The sequence below is a fragment of the Somniosus microcephalus genome, chromosome 24 (assembly GCF_052327205.1).
Source record: "Somniosus microcephalus isolate GS21.2 chromosome 24, FLI_Smic_1.0, whole genome shotgun sequence".
NCBI classification, from domain to species: domain Eukaryota; kingdom Metazoa; phylum Chordata; class Chondrichthyes; order Squaliformes; family Somniosidae; genus Somniosus; species Somniosus microcephalus.
Window position 1 is genome coordinate 18538201 of NC_141010.1, and position 27230 is coordinate 18565430.

Sequence of the window (27230 nt, forward strand, 5' to 3'; positions counted from 1 at the left end):
TATTTTAACAGTGGCACTAACCTATTTAAAAGTATTTTATTTATAATAACTGGGTGAACATCGGCATTTAAATGGCAGAGAGAGGAATGTTGGACTGTAATTTCAGAGCCTTTAAGATGTTTGATTTTGTGTGAAAAATAGTGCATCAAAGAGCACAACCAGTGCAAAAATAGTTGCTGGAAAGGGGAGCGAAAATGTGGTCTTTGTTCTTCAGACTTACTTCCTCATCCATGAATTATCAGCTCTGATTTTCACTCGAATAAAATATTGACCCAAAAGGCAGTAAAGTTACCAATCACGTCCACAGAATAGCAGCATTTATCCAGTGTCGCTGTTACTGCCTCTACCCCAAGGGAGGATTAATAGATTTAGTAATTAATTTCCAGCTAGTAATCACCAAAGGGCTAATTCTGCAATGCGGTAGCCCTATGCCTGACCCATGGTCCCTTCACTTGCAGCTTCCCTCCTGGGACTGCATTGATTGTGGGGGAAAAAACCCCAAATGACATGTTGTCGTTCTTACTCTGTCAGTTGGGTCCTGCCACGTTACTGTGCTGTCTGAGATGTAACAGTCCCAACAAGAATTGTCTGAGAAAATCTAGAAAATGAACGTGGGAATTTATTACATGCTACAAAAGTAGTGAAATTTTTTTTTTTATATGGTTGTCAGGTTACATTATTAAAGAAGACTTGCATTTCTATAGCGCCTTTCACGACCACCAGGCGTCCCAAAGCGCTTTACAGCCAATGAAGTACTTTTGAAGTGCAATCACTGTAGTAATGTGGGAAACGCGGCAGCCAATGTGTGCACAGCAAGCTCCCACAAACAGCAATGTGTTAATAACCAGGTAATCTGATTTTTAGTGATGTTGATTGAGGGATAAAAGTGTGGACAGGACACCGGGGATAACTCCCCCTGCTCTTCTTCGAAATAGTGTCATGGGATCTTTTACGTCCACCTGAGAGAGCAGACGGGGCCTCGGTTTAAAGTCTCATCCGACAGACGTGCGGCACTCCCTCAGCACTGCACTGGGACTGTCAGCCTAGCTTTATGTGCTCAAGTCCCTGGAGTGGGACTATGAACCCACAACCTTCTGACTCAGAGGCGAGTGTGCTACCAACTGAACCACAGCTGACACTCAAAAGCACAAGGTAGGTTCAATGGAAAATACCTTTTAGTCCAATTAATATCATCCATCTACAATACCCACCTAACCTTCCCATCACAGAAACCTCCTTAAATTAGTTCAGTCCTGGCCTCAACCACCGTCTCTTTGAACCATTCTAGCTGTTGATCACCTTCTGCATAAAGAATTCAACCAAGAACTGTTTGCAGTTACAGAAATGAATGCTTGTAAACTTAGTTTCCCAGGTAACTTGTAGTTAAATGTTGATACACTTTTAGATAAATGCTTTCCAATTTCATCTTGTCTGTATTACACAATTATACTTTGTCTCAATAATCTGCCCGTACCTCAACGCCATTTGCATACCTTAGTTCCCTATCTCTTGATACCCTTACCTAACAAAAATCTATCGACCCAAGTCTTGAAAATTACAATTGACACAGCATCTACCGTCGATTGGGGACTGCTTTCCAGATTTCCACTACCCTTTGCAGGAACAATTGCTTCTGATTTCACTCCTGAAAGGCCCAGTTCTAATTATTAAGATTACATCCTGTTGTTCTGGATACCCCACCGGAGGAATTTGTTTCTCTGTATCTACCCTATTGAATCCCTTTGTCATTTACACACCTCGATTAGACCACCCCTCAACCTTCTAAACTCAAGGGAATACAAGCCAGATTTATGCAGCCTGTCCTCATAATTTAACCCTTTAAGCCCCAGTAACGTACTGATGAATCTGCACTGTATTTCTTCCCAGGCTAATATAGCCACCCTGAGGTGTGGCGCCCAAACCTGAACGCAGTACTCCAGGTGCAGTCTGACCAAGGCTCTGTACAACTGAGGCATCCCTTTCTCCCCTTTGCATTCCAACCCCCTTAGCCTTTCTGATTACGTTTTGTACCTGTGCACAAGATTTTATTGATTTGTGTACATGAACATCTAAATCCCTTTGTTCCTAGTCTCTCAACATTGAGAAAATATTCTGATTTGTCTTAATCAGATCCAAAATGAACGACCTCATAATTTCCCCACATTTAAATCCATCTGCCCTTCCCTAGCCACTGACTCCATCCCTCTGTCTGTCTGAGGTTGAACCACACTGTTCGCAACCTTGGTGTCATATTTGACCCTGAAATGAGCTGCCGACCACATATCCGCAGCATAACAAAGACCGCCTTCTTCCACCTCCGGAACATCGCCCATCTCCGCCCTTGCCTCAGCTCATCCGCTGCTTGAAACCCTGATCCAAGCCTTTCTTACCTCGAGACTTGACTATTCCAATGCACTCCTGGCTGGCCTCCCACATTTCACCCTATGTAAACTTGAGGTCATCCAAAACTCGACTGCCCGTGTCCTAACTCGCACCAAGTCCCGTTCGCCCATCACCCCTGTGCTCGCTGGCCTACATTGGCTCCCGGTTAAGCAGCACCTCAATGTCAAATCCCTCCATGGTCTCGCCCTCCCCTATCTCTGTAATCTCCTCCAGCCCCACAACCCCCCCGAGATATCTGCGCTCCTCTAATTCTGCCCTCCTGAGCATCCCTGATTATAATCGCTCCACCATTGGCGGCTGTGCCTTCTGTTGCCTAGGCCCTAACCTCTGGAATTCCCTGCCTAAACCTCTCCGCCTCACTACCTCTCTTTCCTCCTTTAAAACGCTCCTTAAAACCTACCTCTTTGACCAAGCTTTTGGTCACCTGCCATAATTTATCCTTATGTGGCTCGGTGTCAAATTTTTTATCTTAAACTACTCCTGTGCAGCGCCTTGTGATGTTTTACTACGTTACAGGTGCTATATAAATACAAGTTGTTGTTGTTGTTGCCATAATTTTGCCCATTCACTTAGCGGATGTGCCTTTGTACCTTGGTGCTGCAACCCACATAACTTAATATGCTTCCTAACTTAAGTGTCATCTGCAAACTTGGATAAGCAACTCTCCATTCCTTCATCCAAGTCATTAATATATATGCTAAAAAGCCGAGGGCCCAGTACAGATCCCTCGGGAACGCCACTTGTCGCACCTCGCTAATCAGTGAACGAATCCTTCACCCTCCGCTCTGCCTTCCACCTCTCAATCAATTACTGGCCCATGGCACAAGCTTTGTTTGCTTATTAAAAAAAACTACAGCGACATAGTTCAAAAGTAAGTTATTAGCTACAAAGCACTTTGGGACATGCTGAAGATTTGAAAGGCATTATATAAATACAAGTCATCCTTCCTGCAAATACTTATTTCCCCCAATAGAAAGAAATCCACAAGTAGCAAATCGAACTAAACTCTCTGTTGCTCTTTTCCCCAAATATATCGACTTTTTCCTGGTTACTTTAATACTCATTGGTACTGTAATGCTGGTTTCTTTCATTTTTGGTACTTTAAACTATTTTACGTTTCAAAATGTTTAAATTTCTTAAAAAGTTAACAAAATAACTGAAACATTGTCTGAAATAGGAATGTCCCCTGACATTATGTAGAACATTTATGATAAGTATTTAATTCACCTAATTAGATTATTCTTGTGTATGCTCATAAGAATTGATTATGATGGGAAATGGAGCAGTTGGCACTTATAGCAATTAGAAGTGTGTGTTAAACTGGGTCAGCTAGTCAACCATTAATCAACTGAACAGGTTGCTGTAATCTGTTTTTCATGCTATTGCAAAATGATGTAAATTCTGTCATTTGCATCAATCACACGTCTGCGGTCAAGTGACAAATGATAAAATCTCATTAAGGGTTTGTGTTATTATACAGACTAAGGCAGCTTTAAATGCCACTTAACAGATTACCTTTCAAAGGAATGTCAGGACTAAATAAAATAATAGGGGAGCTGAAAATGCACTTTTTAAAATATTCATTCTTGGGACATAAGCGTCGCTGGTATTTATTGCCCATCCCGAGTTGCCCTTGAGAAGGCAGTAGTGAGCCTTCTTCTTGAACCGCTGCAGACCGTGTGGTGCAGGTGTTCTCATGATGCTGTTAGATAGGGAGTTCCAGTATTTTGACCCAGTGACCATGAAGGATATATGTCTTTTTTTTTCCAAAATATATACTTTATTCATAAAATTTTTTGTTCAAGTACATGAAAATACAGTTCACATCTGGTACAATACAAATTAACTGCAGTACATGGCACTCAATTTACAAATTACAATACATTTATCATTTCATATATCAATTATGTCCAAGTCAGGGTGGTGTGTGACTTAGAAGGGAACTTGGAGGTGATGGTGTTCTCATGCATCTGCTGCCCTTGACCTTCTAGGTGATGGCAATCGCAGATTTGGAAAGTGCTGCCAAAGAAACCTTGGTGACTTGCTGCAGTGCATCTTGTAAATAGTACACACTGGGTGTAGTATTTTATCTTCAAATGGTTTCAGAAATAATTTTTTATTGTACATGCATATGAGACTGGCGTGTACCTTACTTACTTAGCATTGGATGCACTTTTGAATCTGAAAAGTCAAGTGACAATCCTTCCCTGGTTTTGCTATTTGTTTGTTTTCCTCCTGTTTTCAATGTATTTGTCCTTCAGGTGAGACATTGAACCAAGGTTCTCTCTGCCTGCTCCAGTAGATGTTATAGATTCCCCAGCACTTATTGAAGAAGCGTAGGTAGTTCTTCTGGTCTCCTGGCCAACACTTTACTCCTTCAACAAATACCACCCAAAAGAACTGGCTGACTGCAGTATTGTGTTGAGGGGCGGCCATCACTTGTGCAGGCATGTCACTGTTGCCGGGTACTTCCTCAACACATCCACCAAGCTATGTGAGATTAGAACTTCGGCCAGTTATGAGGTCTGTGAAGCCCTGTCACAAGGTTATCTCAATATGATCTGCTAGCATGTCAAACCGACCAAGATAGCATATTTAATATTATATAGGAACACAGGAATGTGTAGGACTGGAAAAGACTATGCAGTCCACTTGGCCACTCCCAAAAGATTGGAACTATTCCCACTAAACTCCTCACCAACCCAACTTCTTTTCCTGGCACCCATGCTAGCTGATATTGTAAATGGTTCCCTTTGCTTTGGTACTGTCCCCTTCCTTTCAAAACTGCCGTCATCACCCCCCTCCTCAATAAAGAAACAACCCTTGACCCCTCTGTTCTTCATAACTGCCACCCCATTTCTAACCTCCCTTTCATAAGAACATCAGAAATAGGAGCAGGAGTCGACCATTCGGCCCTTCGAGCCTGCTCCGCCATTCAATGAGATCATGGCTGATCTTCTACCTCATCTCCACTTTCCCGTCCGATCCCCATATCCCTTGATTCCCTTAATATTCAAAAATCTAGCGACCTCGGTCTTGAACATACTCAACGACTGAGCCTCCACAGCCCTCTGGGGTAGAGAATTCCACAGATTCACCACCCTCTGAGTGAAGAAATTTCTCCTTATCTCAGTCCTAAATGGCCGACCCCTTATTCTGAGACTGTGATCCCTGGTTCTAGACTCCCCAGCCAGGGGAAACATCCTCCCTACATCTACCCTGTCAAGCCCTTTCATCTTCAAGGTCCTTGAATATGTTGGCACCTCCCAGATCAGTGCTTATCTCTCCTGCAACCTGCTATTTAAATCCGTTCAATCAAGTTTCAGTCCCTCCAACACCAAAATGGCCCTAACTAAAATTACGGATTAGTTTCTCTGTGACTGTGACCGTGGTGCATTATCCCTCCTCACCCTCCCCAATCTCTCTGCAATCTTCAACACAATAGATCACACCATCCTGCTCCAATGTCTCTCCTTTATTGTCCAGCTCAGTGGGACTGCCCTTGCTTGGTTCCACTCTTACCTAATTGATGGTAGCTAAGAATCTCTAGCAATGGCTTCTCTTCCCACCACCACGCTGTCACCTCAGGAGGCCCCAACAATCCACCTTTGCCTCTCTCCTTCATGTACATACTACTCCTTTGTGACATGATCTGCAGACATGGAGTCAATTTCCACATTTAGCCAGCTCTACATGTCCACCTGCTCAGTCCCAACAGCCTGCTTGTGCAATGTCTAGTCGGACGAACTGTAGTATTCTCCAGCTAAACATTGGAACAATCAACGGCCTCATCTACAACCCCCGCCACAAACTCCATACCCTCCCCACAGACTACATCCCCATCACTCTCCACTGCCTCAGTCTGAACCAGACGGTTCACAACCTTGGCATCACACTCAACTATGAGTTTCTGAGCCCAGAACCTCTTCTTCACAAACACCGCCTACTTTTGCTGAATTTTTTGCCTACACCAACACGGCTCGTAATGAGCATGTGCTTCCTGCCTGCCATATTGGAGGCTTAAGCGACCATCCAGAGCATGAAAAAGGGGTGCTGCGCAGTCAAATTTCTCGGCCAATTACTCCAATGCTCTCCTGGCCATCTCCCATCCTCCACCATCCATAAAATTTAGCTTATACAAAACTTTGCTTCGCATGTCCTATCCTGCAGCAAGTCCCACTCGCCCATCATCCCTGTCCTCGCTGACTTCCATTAGCTCCTGGTCCTCTCTTTTTACTGTAACCTGCTCCAGTGCTACAGTTTTGTTCCCTTTTGAGTTGTGCAATATGTTCAGGACTTCCCGGTGCTGGATACATGGTTCATATGTTCTGTTAGGTTCGCCACACACCTAACCTCCATGCTTTGTTGGGGGAGAAGGTTGTCTTTCGCACCAGAAAGGTCTTGCCATTTCTCCATTGCATACTCCACTGGGACAGTCTGTCAAGAGAACTTTACCACCTTGCCTCTCGATCATTTCAGAAAAGTATTCCAGACAGCACAGCTGGATCACAAACCCTCCATTATTAATATTGGTATTATAAGTGACTCATCCCGTGCTTGAGGAGTGTTAATGGATCTCTATCACAAGCACTTCATAGTTTTTGTTGTAGCTCCCACTAACAATATTGTGTCGCACTTTTAGAAAAATTACTGGCCGGAATTGCCCGGGGGGTCAGCGGGCGGCATTGGTGGTGGGTCAGTGGGAAATTTGATTTTTTTGACAGCGGGTCGGAACCCTGCTGTCAACCCGCTGCAACGCGCCTTTCCCAATGTTGGGTCTGTCAATGCTGAGCAGACCCGACAGGCAGCGGCGGGCGACCCAATTAAACTCATTAGCATCTAGTTGACAGATCGCCAGCAGGCTTTTTTAACTTACCGTTTCACTTTAACTTCATGGTCACGGGAACCACGCTGTTCAGGGACCACAGCTGCCAACCTGAGGCGGGAGTTCAGTGGCCATTGCTCCAGCTGATTTTTAAAAAGAAAATTCTACCAGACTTGATATTTGCTACTGCACTTTATGGCTAGTTTAACAATTTCTGTAAATTTAGCCAGTTTTTCATAAAATTGCTGTTTAAATCTTCACAGCGGTAGTTAAAGCTACAAACTACTTTGACTGTTCATGGCTGTATTGTGCGTATATACACACACAGTTTCAAGTGTTGATGCTGACTATCGGTGTCTTGCCATGGATCTAAAAACACACAAGAACCAACGGTCTTTGGTGCAGCGTATGTCCAAGCATAAACACATCTGAATAATGAGCTTTTTTAATGGTGGTTTTATTTCTGGAGTTGGCTACACATCTCAATATCTTCGAACATATTCACACAAAAGGTTGATGTGCTTTGCTGCATGCTTGGATTTATTTGTTAATAATTTGTTGAAGAATCAAGTTCTTTTTTCAATTTCCTTTGCTCCTATTGTTGGATAGGGTCAGGTTCAGTGCTGTTGATGAAAGTATTGATGTTGATGTTGATATTGGATCACAGTTCCTGGATTCAATAAATGAGACACGTGGAACTTTGGATTATTTTTTTTTGTTTCTCAGGATTGCAGCTATCAGACTTGTATGTGTGCATGTAAATTATGGATGTGGGGTTCACTAAAGATTGAAGGTTGTTTATTTATAGAATGGCTGGAGGGAGTAGCACGATATCAGTGTTATAACCTGGGTGCAGTCCTGCACCTCTGTGCAGTGATTGTCAGTGTTTGCTGCACTTCAATGCGGTAGCACAGTGACAGCACAAATGTCAAAACAAAGCTGGCCCTGGTCCCTTTAAGGAATGACATCACTAGATCCGGTTCCTCTAATTGGCTCGGGAAACACGGTGGGTGGGCTTAACAAGCCCTATCAATGGAAAGTCATTTCACAGCGTGGGATGGAGCCAGCAGCGGGGTCGGGAACCGCCACCAACATCGCCTGCCACGGACCCACCAAGGTGATAAAATCCAGCCCACTGTATCTAACAACCTTGATAGCAGTTTGTAAAAAATTTTTTTTAAAGGGTTATTAAATTTTCTTAGACAAAAGATGAGAATGCACCCTCAAAAATATGACTTTATGTCACGGATTGTAAGTCCATGGGAGTTGACCCTTCAATCCATCGAACATTCTACACTGATACTTTAAGTTTTCAGCTAGATCATTATGTAGAGGCCAGAGCAGTGAGACCTAATTAGACAGAAAATTTCCACTGTCCCACAGAAATAAATAAAGTAGGAAAGACTGTATTTATATCATGCCTTTCATGGCCTCAGGACGTCCCAAAGCACTTTACAGCCAATGAAGTACTTTTGAAGTGTAGTCACTGTTGTAATGTAGGAAAAAAAACAGAAAGGACATTTTTTTTGGAGTTCTGAATGAGTCAGTGATGACATGTCGTTCCATGATAACTCACACAAAGGAGCGGTTTTGGGAAAGAAAGAATGGGGGAACCCACCAAAAGGATATTTTAAATAGAAACTCCTGTACATGCTAAACTGGACATTTTGATGGTCCCACTTCGCTCTCAAGTTAGTCAGCACTGACCCAAGCATTTCTGCTATACAAGCTTAGTTGTATTCTGGCTTTGTGGCCAAGTTGCATAGAACAAGATTATGCGTTTGTTTCACTTCTAATTAAAACCATTGGATGCCGTGGTATTTATGAGCTGAAAATAGGCAGAGGGTTATTGTGATAGTTTCTCCAGAGCGCACAGCATCCTGTTGCAATTTCCTATCTTTCCCCACTGGATCTCTTATTGTCAGCGCGGTGGCGTGATCCAATACCGAGAAGCTGCAGGCATATTTACATCTCTTTTAATAACAGGCAACCTGTCTGAACCTGTCACTGAAGAGGTACCATGGGGGTAAAAAGAAAGAGACAGAAAGCAAGACACAACTAGTTACACTGCAGGTAGTAACAGCTTGGCATGTCACATATTGCAATTAGAATCCTCATAATGGAAAGCAGAAATTGTGCATTTTACAGTTGCTTAATTAGTCTGGACATAGTTCAGTGTTTGTTTTCAGCATTGTAATGCTTTTTTCTGTTTAGGTCTTCAGATCCAAGCAATTTCATTTTACAAAAGCCTTTGAAAAATGGATCAGAAGACGTCAAAAAATAGCAATATCATATATAAATTTGTGTTTTAAAACCCTAATGCATTTTGCAGGATTTTCTTTTTGAAAAGGTACAAGAAACCTGCAGAGGCATTGTAGTCCCCATCGGTTTTGTATTGTGTCTAATGCTGGACTCACGCTGAGTCCCCAGTGTGTTAGTTCAGACTCAGTATATGAGTCCACATGGGTGGGTTGAATGGAGTTTCCCATTTATGCTGTTGGCATGCTGTGAGGCAATTCAATGACGGCAAGCACTATTATAAATGTGCACAAATTGTATTGTGTATCTGTGTGTCCAAAACTCTCAACCGTCCCATTTGAAACACGATGTCCCGATATTAAACAGTGCCACTGCGAAAGGCAGCAGCAATGTGCAAGATTCTCAAGCTGGGAAAATCAGTTGATTTGTCAGTTCTGCAAAATCATGGTCTGGATTTTGGGATAGAAATAATGATGAGGCTATCAGCGCTCACCGTTATTAAAGTGTAAATCGGACAGCAACTTCCGGCGACTGCACATGTGCAGTTAAACGGGGAAATCAGGAACTAGCTGTCCGAGTTGCCCTGCTCCTCCAGGAGCGTCGCTATACTGGTATCTCGCCGAGGGACTCGGCATTAAAATAGATGGAACGGCGTGAAGTTGCGGTACTTACATGATAGATACCCACTAAACTCGCCAGAAAAAGCTAGGGCTTGTCCATTCCAGTGTAAGGGAATTTTAATGTGATATGTCTTAATTACTGCCAAATAACCTCTCTGGCACTGAAAATGAACTTTAACAAATGTGGAGTCTCATTCCTTGAGATTTTAATTATTGCTGGAGATTTTTTTTTAAATGTTTTAATTTACTTTTTCTTTCTGCCTTTTTTTTACTCTCTTAATCCCATCTTTCTTTCCCTCTCTTTATTTTGGTTTCTATACCTGATTTGACATTGAATTAACTGTTCTAACTGACACTTCCTAGTTCAGACTCTGCGCTGCTCAGTAACGTTTCTTCAATCTGATTAGTTAAGGAGATACACCGTTGCTTGTCCTGCTCACACAGGTCCCAAATCCCCTGTAGAGGGTGCTGCGCTGAAATGGCTCTCCAATCACAGCAAGTTCCAGTGCAAAAGCCCGTTGAGAGGCTGTGGGGAAGTGTAAGTGCAATGAACAGCTGGCGCCGTTTGTTCACCGCTAACTGCAAAATCCGGCCCACTGTGTTCCCATCACAAGCGCCAACCCAGATTCTACCCTATCAACATATTGCAGGTAGTATGGAGTGGATGCTGGGGCCAGTAAGGGGAAACATGTTGAATGACATGATGGGAAGAGGGATGTGACTATGAATCCAGTGAATGTCTAGATTGCTGTTCCTATTCTGAATTTGACCCATTATGAAACCTACCACTAAGGGAGGAGAAGTCAAGGCAACAAGGAGCACAGGAATCAATTCAATTCAATTCAATTCAATTTTATTTGCCATATGTAACCAGTACAAGTACAATTACAATGGAATGCTTACTCCCCGTAGGGACACGTCAGCTATTTTTACAGCGCCGTGTTCAGAAAGTCAATTCAATGGCTTTCAGTGGCAGTGGGAGCACGATGTCCCTCAGCCGCTCCGTCCTCCTCGTCACCGCGGCCTCCTCCTCACTGTTGCCGGCTCCACGTGTGGTGGCCTGCTTCTCCCGCTCACGATCTGACCTCTGGCCGCCATGCCCGGCTCCCCTCCTCCCAGTCGGACTGCGAGCTTCCCGCCATGGAGCTGCTGGCCGACGTGCTGCAGCGGGTCGTCGTGGCTGCTGCTCGTTGCGCTGCGCTACCTCCGCCTGACTCGCCGAACACATCGTCGGGATGTGAATGCTCCGGTCGCCGCAGCCTCAATGAAAGTGTTGTGTGAGCGCTTGGGTTCTGAAGAAACTGAGAACATACAACTTTACAGTGTGACTGTCTCTGCTTTATTGCTAATAATATGACAGCACATAGCCCAGTACTACTGGTTTATACACATCAGCCAAGAATAACCAAATAGCAGCATTGCATTTGTGACCACCTCCCTCTATTGGACACATATGTAATTACATATTGGCCCAGTAATTCCTGTCACAACGCGTGAGTACGGATGGGGTACTCACGCGTGTGCCAGGAGGAATTGTCGGTTTTCAGCATGCACAGCGCATGCGCTGAAAACCGGCATTTCCTGTCCTCTGACCCAAGGGGTTAAGAGGCTGAACGCATGCGCGGTATCGGGCAGCGCGTGCGACTTGGATTTCCTGTATTTTTACAGATTTGCGCATGTGTAAAGGCCTCCGGTTTTTACGCATTGAAAAACCACACGTAAGTACTTAGTTTTACAGGTAAGTGGTCTTTTAGTACAATTTAGAATTTGTTTTTCCACAGGTTTATTATTTTTAAAGAATCTACAGTAAGGTAAGTTTAGTTTTAGACCCTATTTTTTAAAAATTTATTTTTTTCAAAAATTTGATTAATTGTTTAAAATAATTTTTTTAAGTTATTCGTAGTTAATTTAATTATTGGGATGCTTTTAAAAATGTTATTTAAAGTTTAAGTAGTGTTTTGGGGTGCAGTACTTTTCATGAGTTTGACAGTCTTTACTATCAAACTTATGAATGAAGTTTCCCCTCCCCTGATTGGCTGAACAGTGCTCACCTGATCCCAGCCGGCACATCGCACTAACTACGCCGCTGGGTCAGGTTAGCACAGCGCGCCGACATCAGAACCTGGCCACTGACAGGAAATCCACTGCGGGCCAGATTTCAGATGTCGGCGCGCAGGGTGAGCGCACATCGGGGGCTTGCACACGCGGCAAGCCCCCGACAGGAATTACTGGGCCCTTATCACATTCCTTCAGTATAATGAATTCTTCAACATTACCACAAGTATGTGAAAGTGAATACCAGTTAGAACTATTATTCCAACTCATGATCCTCCGGATTACGGAATCCAATCATCCAACACAAAGTCACTCCCATATGATGTGGTTTGCCCATATCAAGCTCGACAGGGCCTCCTCTGCCCATATCAACCCACTACTCACAGGTTGTCCTGAAGGACAAAGATAACCTCAGGCTCCTTTGCTCTACTACCAATCACCTCCTTAAACTCCTCTCCCCTTCCCCTCACCTCTAAAAACAAGTGTGAGGAGCTCATGGATTGCTTCACCACCAAATTAGAGACCTTGCATTCAATTGCCTCGGCTGCTTCCCCCTTCCCTCCAAGCCAATTCTTCCCTCAGCCATCCTCCCACTCTAGCCCTGAACACTAATCTCCCTGTACTTTCTCCCCAATCTCCTTTTTTCCCTCTCCTGCTTCCTTGACCCCATTCCCACTAAACACCTGACCATCCAACTTCTGTTCTTGGATCTCCTGCGAGCTGATATCGGAAAAGGTACCCTCTTCTCAGACACTGTTGCCCTCGTGAAAAACTGCCATTATCATCCTCCAAAGCCCACTCTCGACCCACCTGTTCTCGCCCCATCGCAAACCTCACGTTTCGTTGCCTCCCATCTCTCCGCAACTTACTGTCTGAATCCCTCCAGTCATATTTTGGTCCCTTCCCTCACAGCCCCAAAGCCCCACTAACCAAAGTCATGAATGACATTTCTCTAACTGTGACTGTGGTGCATTATCTCTCCTTGTCCTCCCTACAATCTGGGACCACACCATCCTCCTCCAATGCTTCCCCTCAGTTGTCCAACTCTGTGGGACTGCTCTCACTTGATTCCACTCTCAACGACCTGATTGTAGTCAGAGCTTCTCTACATTGGCTTCTCTTCCCATCCCTACATTGTCACTTCAGGAGTTCCCCCAAAGATTCATCCTTGGCTTTGTGTTCATCTTCATCTAAATGTGTCTCCTGATGACATCATCCACAGACGTGGGGTCACCTTCCACAAGTATAATGATGGCAACCAGTTCTACAATTCCACCACCTCTTTTGATCCCTCAACTGCCTCAGTGTTGTCAGACTGCTTGTCCGATGAGATGAGCCACAACTTCCTCCGGCTAAACTTTGGGAAAGGCAAAAGCCACCAGCAGAAGCTCCTCCCACAAACTCCGTAGCCTCACCATCGACGCTATCCCTCACCCTGCCAACTGTCTCAGGCTGAGCCAGACTGTTCACAATCTCCTGTTTGACGCTGAGCTTCCAACCCCATATCCTCGCCATCATAAAGACCACCTACTGCACCTCCATATCAACGCTTGCATCCACCCTACCCTCAGCCCATCTGCTGCTGAACGTCTCATACATGCGTTTGTCACCTCCAGACTTGATTACTCCCATGCTCTTCCATCCACCACCCTCCATAAACTTCGGCTCACCCAAATCTCTGCTGCCCGTGTCCTATCCTGCACCAAGCATCAACCCCATCCCTGCTGACCTATATTGCCTCTCACTTCCCCAACATCTCAAATTTTAAATCCTTTCATGGCCTCGCCCCATCTTCTGTAAACTCCTCTAGCTCTATAATACACTCCCCAACCACCGAAATCTCCATTCCTCTGACTCCGACTTGCGGTGCATCCCTCCCCCAACCCTTTGTCCCACCATTGGAGGCCATGCCTTCAGCTCTCTAGTTTCCACTCTATGGAATTTCCTTCCTAAACCCCTCAGCTTCTCCATCTCCTCTTCTCCTTCAAGATCCTCTTTTACTGCTACCTCTTGGACCAAGTTTTTAGTCACCCTCCTACTCCCTCCTTCTTGTTCTTTTATCTCCACATGCCTCTGTGAAGCCCCTTGGAAGGTTTTACTATGTTGAAGGTGCTTATATAAATGTAAGTTGCTGTTGATGATCTCTTTGAAACACAAAAGCTGAAGGCCAGTGTTTGTGCAGTGCCTTAACGCTCTGAGCAATGTTTCAAAGCACATCATATACAATTAATTACTTTGGATACAAATAACAACAACAACTTGTGTTTATATAGTGCCTTTAACGTAGTAAAACGTCCCAAGGCGCTGCACAGGAGTATTTTAAGACAAAAAAAATTTGACACCGATCCGCATAAGGATAAATTAGGGCAGATGACCAAAAGCTTGGTCAAAGAGGTAGGTTTTAAGGAGCGTCTTAAAGGAGGAAAGAGAGGTAGCGAGGCGGACAGGTTTAGAGAGGGATTTCCAGGGCTTAGAGCCGAGGCAACACCAGTAAATCTATTTCCGGTGGTGTTGTTTCAGAGAGATATATTGGTCAGGACTTTGGTAGAATACCTTACTCTTCTTCAAATGGTACCATGGTATCTTCAATATCCACGTGAATCACTGAATGAACCAATGGGGCCTCGGTTGAACTGCCCTTCTAAAGGACAGTATTCCCTCAGAATGTCATTGGAATGCCAGCCTAGATTATGCACTCAAGTAGCAGAGCGAACCTTAAACTCATGGGGCAGGATTTTCATTGTGCCGTGGAGTCGGGATTGGCGGCGTGGGGGGGGGGGGGTTAAAATCCCGAAATCAGGGGTCCCGACCCCTTCCCGCACCCACGCCCGCCTCCATGCCAGTTTCAAAGGAGGCGGGTACCCGCCCTGCACTGGGACCCGCCTACCCGAGGCGTGAAGGGATTAGTGACAATTAACTACCTGTTAACAGGTAGTTAACAGGCAGTTTTTAGCCTAATCCCTATTTTTGATGTTGAAGTGTGGGATTCCCGACGGCTCCAAACCACGCCAACTTAGAGGAGGCGGGCCGTCGGGTTGAAGGACTTGGAGGGGTCGAGATGTCGGTGTTCAAGTGACTGATGTGTGCATGAGTGCAAAGGTAAGTGTGTTTCTTTTCTTACCTTTTCAGCCTTCCTTCCTTTAGGTTCCGGGAGTCCCTCAGCTCACCGGCACAGAAAGCAGAACGGCTGCGAACTGTCAAAAGTGACAGCCTGCAGCTTTCTGTGCAGGAGAGATTTCTAACTGAGTCTGTGGAGAAGGACTCAGGTTAGAAGTAAGACTGTCAGTGTTTGACAGCTTCAAACAGCTGTGAAACGCTGATATTTCATCTGTCAAAAGCTCTTGACAGATGAAATTTCAGTCTGTGACGTCACCTGTTGCCGGGTGGCCCTTAATTGGCCTGCTGAGCCCGCTGGGCAGGCTCAACAAGGTCAATCAAGTTAAAGTCGTGTGGATTGGCCGCATCTCGATGGAGGCGGGACTACAACCCCAAAAGTTGTAGTCCCGCCTCCAACCCGACTCCTGGGATAAATTCCTGCTCACGGTCTTCTGACTCAAGTGAGATTGTGACCAACTGAGCCAAGCTGGCACATAGCAGATTGTGGCAACTATAATTCTTGGAACTGGACCAGACCAAGCCAATCAAACGAAAATGAGCCTAGTCTTTAATTCCTAACGCTTGCCAGGCAAATGGATTGTTGAAAGGCTGGATTATGCATTTTGGAATTTGCAGCCAATGCATTTCAATCAGAAGTGTTACCGGGTGCTTTAATGTTTTAATTGGAAAAAAAAACTCTCTCATTCCACCTTATCCCACTTGAAAGCCTAAATTAAATTACTAATGCACAGCTCAGCAAATCCGCTGTGCAAAATCTTCCATGTGTCAATTTGCTTTGTTTTTACTCTCCTGCCTGAAATGACTGGAAGCTGACAAAGTGGATTTTAAACCGAGCAACTTATGAGAAAATTATTATCCGTCAGGAGATGATGAATTATGGCATGGTTCATCCACCACCTTGGGACCGTGTGTAAATGTGATTTTTGTTTAAATTAAATGTGATGCCATCTAGTAATTAGACATTGAGGTGTGTCCCAAGAGTCTGCCGCTGAAACATGGGTGATGGTTGTCAGGCAGAATTTGGAACATCGACTTTAAAATTAAAATAATTAATGCCACAGAGGTCTACAGTGTGGGCACAGTTTTAAAGCATTTTTCAAGGTATTCATTCCATCAATATAAACTGGGCTGCAGCCCAAGACTTAGGGCTCGGGTCTCTGAGGTAGAAGGAGAGTGTTCAAACACATTGCACTCATTCCCTTACCCAGCCTCAAACTTGCAAACCACAAGGACCTAGCGACTAAAGCCCAGAAATGAACAGTGGTGACACGAGTGGATGAGTGCCATTTCTCTGCCCACCACTTTAACGGAGGCATTAATCCGTTTATTTCACCTGAGCGCATTAAGCAATTGTCTAATATCGACAGCAGTAATTTCTAGCTTTAGCTCTCGCTGAACATATCACTTCTTTTGTAAGGGTGAAAGACTCATAGTCTGTGAGTGGCACGGTGGGATTGCACTGTGTAAGTTTTTTGGGGTGGGATTGCACTGGCCACGTCTTTTATATCAGATTCAATGATCTTGGATTCAATGGTCTGTTTGTTTGTTGGATTTTTAAAAAACATTTTTATAAATTTTATTTAGTGCTGGCAGGTGGCAATTGTGTAACGGAAAATTTTTTATTTACCACATATTAATTCTTCTCTTTTATCTTTACGTTTGCAGAATTATTCCTCACACCAAATAAGGCCACAGTTCAGTGGAGCCTTTCAGGTGAGAGCTGGTTTTTGAAAGTCCTACACTCACCAATTAACTTACAGCCTTCAATGCTCCCAGAACTGAGAACTGAAAGGATATATTTATCAGGAAAGGCTGAACAGGCTGGGGCTCTTTTCTCTAGAAAAGGGAAGGCTGAGGGGTGACGTAATAGAGGCCTTTAAAATTATGAAGGGGTTTGATAGGGTAGACATATAGAAGATGTTTCCACTTGTGGGGGAGACCAGAACTAGGGGCCATAAATATAAGAGAGTCACTAATAAATCCAATTGTGAATTCAGGAGAAACTTCTTTACCCAGAGAGTGGTGAGAATGTGGAACTCGCTACCTCAAGGAGTAGTTGGGGTGAATAGTATAGATGCACTTAAGGGAAATTTAGATAAAGACATGAGGGAAGACAGGGATAGAAGGTTGTCCTGACATTGTTAGATGAAGTAGGGTGAATGGAGGCTCCTGTAGAGTATAAACACCGGCATAGACCAGTTGGGCCGAATGGCCTGTTTCTGTGCTGTACATTCTATGTAATACATATCTATGTACTGTATTATTTTTGTTGAATTATATACATGCTAAAATATCTTTCTTTTTAAACGACTGTTAGTTCGCTTGCCATTATTTACTTGTGAGCAGCTGTGATGTTGTATGGTGGCGGAGCCAGAGTACAACTACTGCCTGTGAGATGGCACCTCAGGGCACTCATCACAAGGCACGTCCTGTGATTTTACAGCACATGGTTTTATCAGCAGTCATTTACAGATTTATATAATATTTAGCAAGAACAAGAACTCATGTTACTTTGGGACCAGTATTGAATTAATCTCCTATTCTTATTATTATAGCATTTACAGGAGACTCTTTTTTATCCAGCACCGACGGGACCGGCGTGGTGCCGGTTGATCAAAAAGTCCTGATTGCAGAGAGGTATACTTACCAAGCAACGAGAGCCCCGTACACGGCCACAGGTGCAGGAGCCCCGGTTACACGGCACTTGTGCAGGAGTCCCGGTTACACGGCCACAGATCCAGGAACCCCGGTTACACGGCCACTAATACATAATAAAACTTACCTGAACCTACTCCTGAATTTTGCCGGTTAAGAGAGATTTCAGGTGCCGGTTAAAAGAGAGTTTCCTGTAACTGGGACTGATTCCATACAGTAAGTTAACTGCGCTTGTGGTGTATGTAACCGTTCCACCTTTAAGAGAACTATTTTAAGAGATGCACTACTTTATCTTGGCTGCTGTATACTGTAATACCGGTGGTGACCACACCGGTATATAAGTGCTGTGTAATGATTTATTGGGCAGTTCAGCCTGACCTTCGACTAGTAAAGACCTGTTGAATTTATTCTTGTGGTCTGTGTGCAGTGATTCTTATTAACAATAACTAGAACACACAGACTTAACAGTGGCGACGATGACGATCTTACCCTGCGGCAGAGATATATCCAAGGCAGTTTAACGGGCGTCGAGAAGAGGCATCCGCCCTCATCATCCTGCTGAGAAAAGACTCGGGTCTGAAGAGCAAGGAAGAATCCTGACACGAAGCCTTCCATCAGCAACAGACAGTGATCATCCCTTCTACCACGGTGGTGGGTAAGCCGATCAGCGACGAGCAGCAAGTCGGCCACGTTGGCTGTGAAGTAGGGGAGGGAAAAACGGAGGATGTAAGGGCGGAGAACTCGACCACGGCCGGGGAAAAGTGCCGGACAGAAGTCGGGGCCAGAGGCGCTGAGACTGGGGCAGCGTAAGGCACGGGAGCCGCGGTGAATGCAAACGCAGCCGGTGTAAAAGACCGGGCTGCAAGCGGGCTGGGAGACGCAACAGCGTCGAGAGAGAGCTCGACCGCGACCGGGGAAAAAGGCCGGGCAGCTACCGAGGCCGCGAGGCGCGGGAGAAAATAAAAAAAATAAATTTAAAAAAACCGCGGAGAACTCAGCCGCAGCCGGGGGAAAGGACCGGACTGCAAGAGGGGCTGGGAGGCACGATTTGAGAACCGCTGGGGAGGGCGAACGCAGCAATACGGCAATCGCCATTACAGCCAGCGGGGGAGAAAGGCAAACGCGGGAAGCCGCCATTTTCATAGGCGGGGGAAGAAGACAAGCGCGGGAAACCGCCATTTTGAAAAAAAATAAAAGAAAAGAAAAATTTCTTTTTGTTTCTCAAGAAGATTGCGAGGATGCCTAAGCGTGGTAACATCAACGATTTCGATGCTGATGTTGAAGATTGGGCCACGTATGTAGAACGCATAGAGATTTATTGTAAGGCAAATAAAATATCAGATGAAGATAAAGCACTAACCTTACTAAACTCAATGGGTGCGAAGACATACGGGCTATTGAAGCATCTTCTATCACCAGCTAAACCGGCAGATCAGGCTTTCGCTAATATTGTTGCTGTCCTGAGAAATCATTTGAACCCCACACCGCTGATGTTAGCGGAACGATTTAAATTTTATGCGAGAACGCAACTGAAAGAGGAAAGCAACGCGGAGTATTTAATTGAACTGCGTAAGCTAGCGAAATACTGTCAGTTTGGGGAAAGACTGACAGAGGCACTGAGAGACAAATTCGTGTGTGGATTGTCGAAAGAAGGAACACAAAAGCGGCTGCTTGAAGAGAATGATCTTACACTTGATAAGGCTGTCACTATTGCAGCATCGCACGAAGCCGCAGCGAGAGGCACTGCGGAAATGCAGCTGAAGGCAGCGGTACTCAGCGTAGATCAAATGGCTTTGGGTACAGCGAAATGTTATCGTTGTGGAAAGACAACACACGATCAGAATCAATGCTGGTTTAAAAATCAGGAATGTAGAAAATGTGGCAAGCTTGGTCACATAGCTAAAGTATGCCGGTCAGGAAAGAAGACCAGCAACAAAAAGTCACCGCAGGAAAAGTGCAGAAAGGTACATAAGGTGGCTGAGAAGAGTTCGGATGAACAGAATTCGGATTCAGACTCCAACAGCAAGGAACTGGGTAGTCTGAGAATTCACAATGTGAGTAAGGAAGCTGACCTACAAACTATCTGGGTCACACTTCAGATAGCAGGAGTCCAAGTGAAGATGGAATTGGACACCGGATCGGCATTGACGGTCATGAATAAGCAAGATTACAAAAGGTTATTCACACATATTCCCCTACGGGATACGGAGATAGTATTGCAGACATACACGGGGCAAAGAGTATACCCCATCGGAAAGATAAAAGTCAAGGTGGTACACAAGGGCAAAGAACACCAAGGAATGGACTTATATGTACTACCTGAGGGAGGTCCACCACTTCTGGGACGGGAGTGGATCAGGAAAATAAATATGGACTGGCACTCCCAAAAAGCAATAACGGTAGATTCCAGAAAAAAAGATGTCAAACCTGAACGATTGTCCAGAATATTGGATGAGGCTAAAGAGGTGTTCCAACAGGGACTGGGAACACTGAGAGGAATTGCGGCAAAAATCAAGATTGCAGAACATGCAAACCCAAAATTTTTCAAAGCCAGACCGGTACCTTATGCGATACGACCTGCTGTGGAAGCTGAGCTGGAAGGGCTAGAACTTTCAGGAGTGCTGTCTAAGGTGGACTGGAGTGAGTGGGCCACGCCCATTGTTCCCGTCATGAAGCGTTCATCGAGTAACAAGCCAGGGGAACCGGGGAAGGTCCGCATCTGTGGAGACTTCAAGATCACGGTTAATCCGGTGCTTCACACGGTGCAATATCCGCTTCCGCGGATTGAGGATATCTTTGCTTCATTGTCTGGCGGGAAACACTTCACCAAGATAGACCTGGCGCAAGCGTACTTACAGATGGAAGTTGAGGAAGAGTCGCGCCAGTATCTCACAATCAACACGCACAGAGGCTTGTATCGATATAATAGACTGGTTTTTGGAGTGGCTTCGGCTCCAGCAATTTGGCAGAGGGCCATGGAGCAGGTATTACAGGGAATTCCAAGCACTCAATGTTACTTGGACGATATCCTGATTACAGGAGATGACGATGAGGAACACCTTGCAAATTTGAAACTGGTGCTCACCAGATTGAAGGAATATGGACTTCGAGTTAATCGCCAGAAATGTGAGTTCTTTCAGAAACGGATCTCGTACTGTGGTCATGTCATTGACCAGGAGGGGCTGCACAAGTCACCTGACAAGATCGAAGCTGTTGTGAAGGCTCCCGCTCCGGAAAATGTATCCCAGTTGAGGTCGTTCCTAGGGTTGATTAACTATTACCATAAGTTTCTGCCAAATCTATCCACGGTGCTGCACCCGCTGAACGCTCTTTTGCAGAAAGAAGTACCATGGAAGTGGAGCGAGGACTGTAAGAAGGCCTTTCGCAAAAGCAAGGCATTGATCACCTCAGAGGAAGTGTTGGCTCACTTCAACCCAACGCTACCTATTCGTTTAGCTTTTGATGCTTCTCCTTATGGTATTGGAGCAGTACTCTCACACAAGTTGCCAAATGGCTTGGAAAGGCCAGTCGCATTTGCATCCAGATCATTGACCTCCGCTGAGCGCAACTATGCTCAGATAGATAGGGAGGCTCTCAGCCTTGTGTGGGGAGTAAAGAAGTTTAATCATTACCTGCAGGGCCAGAAGTTTACACTGCTGACAGACCACCAGCCGTTGGTATCCATTTTTAACCCTAAGAAGGGTGTTTCGGTGATGACAACACAGAGGCTCCAGAGATGGTCCCTTTTCCTAGGGGCACATCAATATCAGATAGAATTCAAAGGTACAAAGCAGCATGGTGTAATACTGATGGGCTGTCGCGCCTGCCACTACCTACTGAGGAGGAGGCACCGACGGTTGACCCGGTGGAGTTATTTCACTCGACCATCATCGAATGTTTACCTGTCACCAATGCAAATATTGAAAGGGAGACTAGGAATGACCCGACACTGTCGCGGGTCTACGAATTGACAGTAAAGGGATGGCCAGCCCATGGTGATCCACTGTTACCGGCATTCTCAGCAAGATGAGAACAGCTGTCCATCTGTCAGGGAACATTGATGTATGGAACAAGGGTGATTATCCCTCCTAAGTTAAGAGAGAGAGTTCTAAAAGAACTACATGAAGGTCATCTGGGGGGAGTCAAGATGAAAAGCCTTGCTAGGGCTTATGTGTGGTGGCCGGGTATCGACCAACAGATAGAGGATCTGATGAAAAGCTGCTCAGGGTGCCAAAAAAGTCCAAAATGCACCTCCAATTGCACCGCTGCATCCATGGGAATGGCCTTCAACCCCATGGCAACGTGTACATATTGACTTTGCTGGTCCATTCATGGACTCCATGTTTTTAATTGCGGTGGACGCACATTCTAAATGGCCAGAAGTGATTAAAATGACTACCACTACCTCGGAGAAGATGATCGCGGTGCTAAGAACGATATTTGCAAGAAATGGATTGCCAGAGCAAATATGTTCAGACAACGGACCACAGTTCGTGTCAGAGGAATTCCAGAAGTTCCTGAAGAAGAATGGGGTGAAACATTATACCTCTGCCCCATATCATCCAGCTACGAATGGGCTGGCCGAGAGGTTTGTACAGACGTTCAAAAAGGCAATAAAGGCCATGAGCGAAGATCAGATTCCACTGCAACACAAGGTGGACAATTTCCTACTGGCATATCGAAACGCCACCCATGCAACAACAAACCAAAGTCCTGCCATGATGTTCTATAATAGGAGGTTGCGGTCCAGGTTGGACTTGTTAAAACCAAATGTGTGGAGGGAAGTCGAAAACAAACAGTTCCAGCATATCAATAACAAGCCCACTCGGAGTTTTGAAATTGGACAACCGGTGTTAGCCAGGGACTATAAAAACGAGAAATGGCAATCTGGAACAATTCGGGCCAGACAAGGACCCCTGATGTACACGGTAGATGTTGGTGAAAACGTAATGCGGCGTCATGCTGACCAACTGGTGGGATCGAGAACAAGGGTCGAGCCCATGGTTACGACAGAGACAACCGTGGAGGAAGTTAGTGAACCTGAAGCATCTACCTCAGAAGTGAATATACCCGATGATGATGTCCTATCCATAGGGGATCAACTAGATGAGTCACCCCAGCAACGAGAACCAGAGACCCCTGAAAGGCGTTATCCGTCTCGGATCAGGAGGCCTCCTCAGAGACTGAATCTGTGAACTGTTTTTACATGAAGTTGTGTATATATGTTATTATGTTATGTTAAATGGGGAATATATACTGTTAAGCTAAAAAGGGAGGATTGTGGTGTATGTAACCGTTCCACCTTTAAGAGAACTATTTTAAGAGATGCACTACTTTATCTTGGCTGCTGTATACTGTAATACCGGTGGTGACCACACCGGTATATAAGTGCTGTGTAATGATTTATTGGGCAGTTCAGCCTGACCTTCGACTAGTAAAGACCTGTTGAATTTATTCTTGTGGTCTGTGTGCAGTGATTCTTATTAACAATAACTAGAACACACAGACTTAACAGCGCTCACGGAAGCAAATCCTACAGCTTAGACCCACTAATCAGCCATATCTTTGGCGCACTTTTAGGTGTCAGTTATATGAATGGTGGGAGACTGATCAACTAGATGTGAATCTGTGTGGACCGAATGGGCAGAATATAATTTGGAGCCAAAAGATCCAGAGCTAAAGAAAGTGGATTTTTAAATACAGTCAGCGGTGGTTCAGTTGGTAGCACACTTGCCTCTGAGTCAGAAGGTTGTGGGTTCAAATCCCACTCTAGGGACTTGAGCACATAAAGCTAGGTTGACACTCCCAGTGCAGTGCTGAAGAAATGCCACACTGCCGGAGGTGCCGTCTTTCAGATAAGACGTTAAACCGAGGCCCCGTCTGCTTTCTCAGGTGGATGGAAAAGATCCTGGGGCACTATTTCGAAGAAGAGCAGGGGAGTTATCCCTGGTGTCCTGGCCAATATTTATCCCTCAACCAATATCACTAAAACAGATTATCTGGTCATTATCACATTGCTGTTTGTGGGATCTTGCTGTGTGCAAATTGGCTGCCACGTTTCCCACATTGCAACAGTGACTCCCACTTCAAAAAAAAGTACTTAATCGGCTGTAAAGCACTTTGAGATGTCTGGTGGTCGTGAAAGGCGCTATATAAATGCAAGTCTTTCTTCTTCTTACATATACAGTAGTGCAAGTTCTGATCATTCAAACTATATATAAAAACTGAGAACACTAAGCATTTGGTCATCGTTCAAGTTAAGCCCAGAATTTCCTGTTATACTGTGGAACAACCTTGGGATCTTTTCTCCAGTTTATACTCTATCCAACACTTTCACTTGGATTAAAATTTAATGCAAGCTTGCCCAGCAAGTGTTTAATTTTGACTGTTCTTGAATTTCAACTATCTGAGATTTGAATTCATTGCCTTATTTCTATTATTTAATGCTTCATTTGAATTTCATTGATGGAGATGAGATGCCGTATAACAGCTGCTATCGATCCCCATTACTGCCATGCTTCACATCGGAGATTTGCGATTTTTAAAAAGGAAACTCTCACATACCTACCTGCACTCAAACGCCAACAACACTTATTACCAAAAACAGCTCCAATTACAATTCTCTGCTGGAAAATCGGTGCAGAACCTCCTGACAGTGACTTCCTGTCATCTCCGGGAGCAACTTAGAATCCAACAGTACACAAGGGAGAACGCATGTCATGTGTTCTCTGAAGAGTCCATCTAATTGGAAGCAAAAGGGGTTTGTAATGTGACCTTCCTCTATGGAAAGATCAAAAGCTCATGACTTGGAATGTTGCATTTAAAAAGAAATGCAAAATCAAGGTGAGTGGCCAAGATTGATGGCTAGGGCACTTTCTGTCGAGTCATTGAACTTACATAGGATTACATAGGACGTACGGCACAGAAGCAGGCCATTCGGCCCAACCAGTCCATACCGGCGTTTATGCTCCACTCGAGCCGCCTCCCGTCTTTCATAGAAACATAGAAACATAGAAGATAGGAGCAGGAGTAGGCCATTCGGCCCCTCGAGCCTGCTCCGCCATTTAATGAGATCAGGGCTGATCATCGAAATTCAGTACCCTGTCCCTGCTTTCTCCCCATATCCCTTGATCCCCTTAGCCTTAAGAAATATATCCAACTCCTTCTTGAATATAAATTTCCTCATCTAAATCTATCAGCGTAACCCTCTATTCCCTTTTCCCTCATATGCTTGTCCAGCTTCCCCTTAAATGCATCTACACTATTCACTCCAACTACTCCCTGTGGTGACGAGTTCCACATTCTCACCACTCTGTGGGTAAAGAAGTTTGTTCTGAATTCCCTGTTGTATTTCTTGGTGACTATCTTATGTTGATGGCCTCCAGTTATACAACTTGGGAAGACCCAATGTGCTTCATAGAAACATCCTGCATATATGGTCAAACCCTTGTGGGAAATGTCTGCCAACTTGATGGCGCTTCCACTGACTCGGCATTCCATGCCAAACATACAGTCCTAAAAAAATGCATTGAGGTTGAAAAGGTTAGAATCAATCAATAAATAGTAATTGAGGAGATGTTAAGGACTCTCCTTTACCTGTGTGTGTGAATTTATTCTGTTGGAAAAATACAGACAGCTCTTCATCTCGTGAAGGACACGTAGGGGCACTGCAATGTGATGAGGTGAGATGCCAGTGTGAAATGAACTGCAGCGAGCTCGTATCACACGACAAATACTTGGGCGTTATAAGGGTAATGTTGTCAGGGCGATGGCGTTTTTCCTCCTGTATTTTCCATGTATTTGATAATGATTCACCTGAGCAATAGAAATGTCTGAACGAGGCTGTTTCTCGCCCTAGTGATTCTATGCTGCTTGAATACATAGCGTGAGCACTGAAATCAGAGGAAAGCCCCCTTCTCCCCAGCTTAATCGGCTGTTCTTCAAGGAGATTTCATAGGGGCAAATATTGAGCAAATGGGACAAAAAAAGCAGAATGGAGTTAAAGTGGAGAAATATTAAAAGGTGTAAAAAATAAAGTTAACTTTGCTTTAATATCAACAAATTACGTTGAATGATATGGTCATATCCTTTGGAAACAAAATTCATTTGAAATGTTTATTTTAGACTGTAGAGCTCTAAATAGTATTGAGTACTATATCTTTAATATATCTGATGTACAGATTATGTAATCTGCCAGCAGGCATACTGTCAATTGAAGTGTTTCACATTGAGGAGTGCGGGGGGGGGGGAAGTAATTCTCTGAAATGGAATGTCTATTTTGTCATTTGTGCGGCTCCTGGAGATTCATTATAAGTGTCAGTTTTTATGATAAAGACAGCAGTTAGTTATCGAGGCATTTCTGTTACAAAGAGCAGCACCCTATGAATTCTCTCGCCTCAGACCATAAGCTACAAGCGGAGATGGCATGCTGAAATTATCGCTCCCTGACAGCTTCCAGTCAAAAGGCTCCTCAGCTATTGTCAACTGCAGCCTGTGTGCCACGCTGTAACAGAATGAACTAATCCATTACCTCTCCCTGAACTGGCAGCAAGCTGCTGTGGGGAGATAGTCCCCAATCTCCGACTCGTCCATCAGCTGCTTGGCATTACAGCAGAAATCCTGCAATCACACATCTTTCCTATGATTAATTCCCTGCACAAAGCACAGGAATATGGGAAGAGTGATTAATCCCAGGTAATCCAGGGTCCCTCCTCCTGTCTGTGTGTAGATTCAGAGCTGCAACAAGCATGTAACTATTTGATTTTGTCAGACAAATTGAATGGCCCAGATTTTGCTCTGGCGGGGCAACTAATGGTGTCAGCCATTCGTTAGACTTGCCCTTGCATGTTTAGATTTTACATTTTTTTTGCGTGGCAAGTTGCTGCAAGTGCGAGCTGATAACGTCACAGTGAGGGAAGCAGGGCATCTGAGACCCGAGTGAACAGCGCAAGCAACGGTGTATCTCCTTAACCAATCAGATTGAAGGATTTGAGAAATTAACAGCGCAAGCGGTGAGAAGGAAGTGTAAGTTAGAGTGGGCGAATTCAATGTCAAATCAGGTACTGAAAGAAAAATAGAGAGGGAAAGAAAGATTGGATGAAAGAAAGAAAGAAAGATTGGATGAAAGAAAGAAAGAAAGATTGGATGAAAGAAAGAAAGAAAGATTGGATGAAAGAAAGAAAGAAAGATTGGATGAAAGAAAGAAAGAAAGAAAGAAAGAAAGAAAGAAAGAAAGAAAGAAAGAAAGAAAGAAAGAAAGATAGATAGATAGATAGATAGATAGATAGATAGAATGA